This window comes from Dermacentor albipictus, chromosome 7 (assembly GCF_038994185.2).
Source record: "Dermacentor albipictus isolate Rhodes 1998 colony chromosome 7, USDA_Dalb.pri_finalv2, whole genome shotgun sequence".
NCBI classification, from domain to species: Eukaryota; Metazoa; Arthropoda; class Arachnida; order Ixodida; family Ixodidae; genus Dermacentor; species Dermacentor albipictus.
Window position 1 is genome coordinate 101,267,491 of NC_091827.1, and position 5,762 is coordinate 101,273,252.

At 40.5% G+C, this 5,762-nt stretch overlaps 1 long non-coding RNA gene across 1 annotated transcript; it reads left to right on the plus strand.

Annotated features, from left to right (window-relative positions):
• Positions 1–710: 710 nt before the first annotated feature.
• Positions 711–4,337, plus strand: LOC139047560 (uncharacterized). Its single transcript, XR_011507215.1, has 3 exons — positions 711–1,108; positions 1,869–1,982; positions 4,322–4,337. It is a non-coding gene; the product is annotated as an uncharacterized lncRNA (long non-coding RNA).
• The last annotated feature ends 1,425 nt before the right edge of the window (positions 4,338–5,762 follow it).

Sequence of the window (5,762 nt, forward strand, 5' to 3'; positions counted from 1 at the left end):
GAGGAAAACAACTAGGAAGCTTACCAGCAAGTATGCGGCCTGTGGGGTGGGCAACACAGCAACAAAGAAGGTCAAGCGGAAAGTCAGAGAGGCTGAATTAATCTCATGGGTGGCGGCAATGGAAAAGAAACCTGCCATGAGTAACTACTTAAGGGGAAAAAACGAAATTAGGAAAGAAACCATTTATGATAACTCAAAGGGAAGCTCATTACTTTTCGAAGCGAGATCGGGATGCCTTAGAACACGCACGTATAAAGCGAGATATAAGAAGGAAGAAGAAGCATGTGCTTGCTGCGGTAAAGCTAGGGAAACGACGGAGCATATTTTATTAGAATGTGAAGACATCTATCCAGCGGTCGATTTAGGCACCACTGGCCTCCTTGAAGCCCTTGGGTTCAGCGGGAGCAGTGGTAAAGCAAACAGGTCCGCAATAGACATCAGTAAGAGGCGATTGGAGGATTGGTGGAAGAAAAGTAGGGAAACGACAAAGGACGGAGACGTACAAAAGCACAGTTCGCAATAGGGTATCAGAAAATTTGGACGTGGTAGTTCATAGTGTGTTTTTTTTTTCTCATGGGTTAACCTAGGTAGGATATTAGGCAGCATAGTAGCAAGAGCTTGGTGGCGCAAGCCACCACCCCGTTCCAAAGGGGACGCTCATAACATCCATCCATCCATTTTCGTATTCAACGCGACAGGTAGAATACGAAGCTACGGCGTGTTGTTATTGCTCCGTCTTCAACGGTTGTCGTGCGAGCTGCGTCGATGTGTTTGTTTGACCGTGTGTTATTAGGTTTGCTGTAATGAAATGAGACGTAGTTCGCGAGCACGAAAGTGCCAGAAGATGGCTTGAGTCTCGCTGTAAGCACGCCGTATGCGTGGCGCGCCAGCTAAATGTGGACCAACGATTTTCATGCCATGGAGTGCGTTCCCTTTGTCTCCGCTTGTGTTCGTGGAAAGTTTGGTGGACGGCGCAGAGAAGTAATGCGTATTATTAGCGCGCCTCAGCTCGTCCACTACCCAGTGGCTTGTTTGCTGCAAGTAACATCGCAGACGCATCACTGGAAACTTGGAGAGTGCCTTTCGACCTCGTCGTACTGTTGAAACGGTAAGCAATCGTGCTCGCCAACTACACGTGCGTTCATCCGTGTTGTGTGTGCTTCCCGTGTGTGTATAGAGTGCCTTGCGAACGTAGTAAGTGGAAAACCCACGACAACAGTGAACCCTGTGCTGATACTTGCTACGCGCTGGTTGTAAGAATTGTGTACGCAACTCTATTGCCACAGTGCGGAATTGATAATCCTGATAAGCGTTTGCTTCCCCTGAGAAAAGTTTCGGAAATCGTGTTCGCCTTGTGCAGTTGTGCGTGAGCTCCCGCCTGTCTTCTAAAGTTGCATAGTAACGACCCGTCTACCTCTTCATCGATTCTTTCTTCAATGATGTTTCCTCACTTATAAATGCTTCGACGTTGTGCACAATCTCTGCTTACGAGGTTTTTGGCTAACGAACAGTTCTAAGAAAAAAATGTAAGCCAATCACAGCTTGCTATTAGTACAGCTTTATTTCCAAGGCAAGATGTGTTGACATAACTGACTTAACTAAGCATGACAGGGGAACGTTGCCTATACTAAGTAATGAAAAAAAAACATTAAGTTTAGATTGTAATCTGCTGCTGCGGTGCGTCCAAAACTTTATTTGATGTAGAGGTCCGCATTGTCATGACATTCGATGATTTCGAGCATTTGCTCTCTTTCCACATTAGTGCAGACATTGTTTTCGTGACTCTTTTAGGTGCTGATTGCATGTTTTCACGATATCACAGCTTTATTGTGCCACTGCTTTAAGCTAACATAGAATTGATTTTGTAGTGGCGAGGCCGGGACCCACAACATTAACTACAAGATCGAGGAGCCCCAAGAAATGCCGACCCTGTGGATATATGGCTGCAGCAGCATGGCGTGTGATCTGGATCGTCATGACAGGTGTGTATGAAATGTACGTGTTCCAAAAAGGGGGCTTGGTGTCATTCATGGTGAAGTTTGTCGACACATTACTTAATGCAGCATACTAAAGAGACTAAATATTTATGCAACCTTATTGAACTTGCTACCTATTAGTGTGCATAGCCATTATGCCCACATGATTGTGTTCTGTATAAAACTATACCCAACCATTCCTGATGTTTAGTATTTCTTTTGCGTAAGTTGCTTACCTGCAAGTTACACATATTTTTTGCTTTGTACATAGTGTATTTATGACTTTTTATTGGGGTTTTATTCTTTGAAAACTATTTCCTATGCTGTACCCCTATTTGCATATTTTTTTTTCTGTTTGTGCTAGAATCTCGTGCAGTTTTCTGTGCATGTAGGAATTCGAAGGGTAGTGGACTAAATATGTCACAGGTCTAAGCACGTAGTGTGCACATCTTTGTTTATCATTGATATCTTTACAGTTACTTCTCGGTTCCCATAGTAACAGCCACTGCAAAATACACATTTGGTGAGCTTTAATTTCTTGAAAATTAATATGAAGGTCAGTATTTACTAAGCTGCATTTACTTCTGTAGTACATAGGCACAGACTGATATGGATACCTTGTTGACCTACACAGGATGCCTTTTTTGTTTGTTGCATTAAATATGGGGACTCACCCACATCTCTTACTATATATGTGGTATGCCTCATCGATTTCACTTGTCAGTTTTTACGGTGGATGAAAACAGATGAACGATTGTAATCCAACATGAAGCCCTGTTGTGGAAATGTACGGCCAAGTTGGATGACCATACTGGATCTCTTATACACATGAGAAGATACCGGCCAGTTTGCCGTATGTACGCTTGACCACATGTGAAAGGGATACAGTGCACTCACTGCCTGTGACACACGACAAATTTGGTGGTATCTTTCACCGAGCAAGCCTCCCTTGCTTGCTTGCCTTTCTTAATTCTCTTGCACACTGCTGTGCATATGGCACCCTGACAAGAAAGGCTTGCTTAGATACCACTAAATTTGTCTTGTCTGTCAGGGGTAGTGTAGTCTATTCTTGTGATCATGTGTATATTTGGTCAAATGTACTTGCAACAGATTGGCCGGTGCCTCAACGCGTACCTAAGACAGCACCATAATTCACTCCCCGGATCAGTATGTTCGTCCCACTTGACCATGCACCGATGGGACTGGGGCTGCGCACCTGATTTAGACTGTTCATCTGTTTTGTTCAGCTGCGGCAACCAATTGGCCAACAACATCGCTGAGGAATGCCACATAAAAAGACTGGGTCACAATCTGTTTACTGAATTGTCCGCAACCTTCGTAGTAACAAATTTGTTTGTTGCAACTAGTTTTAGGCACGTTATTTCTTGTTAAATTTTCTGCTTGACCTATAGAGCAGTTATGCAATCAGTTTTCAAAGTTACTTGATTAGTATAATTTTTGTTTTCTGTTTTTCACATGCCAGGTTGCAAGAAGGACCCTTTTTAATTAAAACTGAATTAACATTTCAATTGCAATTGGGCAGTCTTATCATTGCGTTTAGGATACATATCAGTGTACATACCCGTACTAGATTAGAAACTAATTGTTTCAATAACTCAAAAAGCACGAATATACTGTGTCCATTGTATCTGACAGTGACACCGCGACTGTGTTCCAAATACCACAAATTGGCAGTTATCCATCATAGTTTGCGAAAACAACTTAAAACATTATTGTTCCCCATACAATGCATACTTAGATGCCCAAGCTCCATGTGAGAAATTTATTATTCGCATATTAAGCATAGTACATACCAACTATGGCTAATAGCGGATGGAATATTAATTTTGTCTACCGCTCAGCAATAGAAGCCAGTAGGTCATTCCCTTTTCAAAAAAAAATTTTTCTATGCATAGTGTGACATCTGTATAGGACTCTTAGCTCATGGGTGTTCCTGCTTGCTTATGTTATAAATGGGAATGTGTTGTCATTGCAAGATGAGATTAATGTGTGACTAGGCTGTTGTCGTTCGGAGATGCTTTTTGTCATCAGCAATGATATTCTACTGCCAGGCACATTGGCCCAGTGCTGATGTCACTTAATCTTGGGAAAGTAAAAATATTCTCAAAAGTGAATCTCAAAAGAACTGCCACTGTTTGGCAGAGTGGTGGGGAGGTGGGGCGTTCTGCCACCTTTCTGTTATAATTTTTTTCTGATATACTGAAATGAAACTTAGCATAATGCTACAACTATATAGATATTTGTGGCATGTTTGTGCCTGCTAATACATTATGACTGAATGTTCATTACACCTTTTGAAAATTAATTTCAATTTTATTTTCCAGGCTCCACCGTCGCCGCTACTAGACGGACCAAATGAGGCCAAAAACTAGCCTTTCCTCGCTCCATTCCTGGGAAGTGAAATAGCAGGTGGTCATGTAAGAATGAACTTGCAACCATGTGGGCAGTAGCCAAAGCTCCCTACAGTTATGCTGGTGGTGGAATGATAAGACAAACCGCAATATTTATTTGTTTACTTATTCACTTAATATTTCTTTATTCATATCTCATGAATACTGTGCAGTTTTTTTAGCAAGGAGTCAGGTAAAATAAAGAAATATTGTTGCATCAAAGTAAACTTTATTTGAAAAAGCATAATTCACGTAGCACGAATTCATGGAAACTGTAAATTTTGAAGAAACAGAGCAGTAAGGTTAACAAATCTTATATAACAAAAAATGAGATCACATTTCTGTTGGACCTAATACCATAATTTAATCTGTCAAATTAGAGATACCATATGCTGCTCTAATATACAATCACTAATTTATGAGTAGATGCGCGAAACTCTCAAACGTTGCAACAATTTCATGCTAGCAGTAAATTCATATATACAGTTTGTTGACTTTAGACATAGCAGATGGAGTCTGCAGAACTATGATATCTCTTTCTGGCACAGAGACGGGCATTAGTAAGCTTCGTGGTGTTATTTTTCTTAAACCTGCCAAATAGTCCTTCCTGCAACAGGTAGAATTCTCAAATGCCGCAAACTTAATTAAAATTAGTGCTGTGGTTGTCTCAAAAGTATTTCTGTATTTTGGATGTATTTGAGTAGGAAAATTTACAGAATTAACGAACTTGTGCTAGCTCTTTTTTTTATTTACAGTTGCAAACTAAGTCCTTTTCCTTCAAGTTTTGCTATTTTCAGCAAATTTTAATAAAAATTGATGGTGTTAATGTAAAAACTATAATTTAAACATTTTTAAATGTATCAAACCTTATCAAATTTGGTTGCATAGTTGCCGAGAAAAACGATTTTACTGTTCATGTGCATTACATAGGAGCTCCTGAGCTAGATCTCTTTTTTAGTCATTGCGTGTGTCGGTCTGGTTTGTATTTCTCACCCTAATTAGAATATTGGCTCTGATCTCAAAATTGTTTCCCTTACAACGAAATACAAGCTTTTAAACTTTTTACGATATATGTTGTACTGCTCTATGATAACCCCTGTTTGCCACATTTTTGCAGGGCCTACCAGTGCTAATTTTACACATAAACATAGACTAAAATGCTGTGTGGTTTCGGTATATGGTGTACTTATCTGTGAAAGCCATTATTTGCCACATTTTTGCAGCGACTGCCAGTGTGATTTTTGCTCAGACTAAAATGCTGTGTCGTTTCGTCAGGCTGACACAACATTGCAGTGCACATTCATATCAGTCTATTTTCAGGCTTTAGTATCCAAACATTTAATGTGCACTGCTGGAACAGGCACTCCTTTTGCAG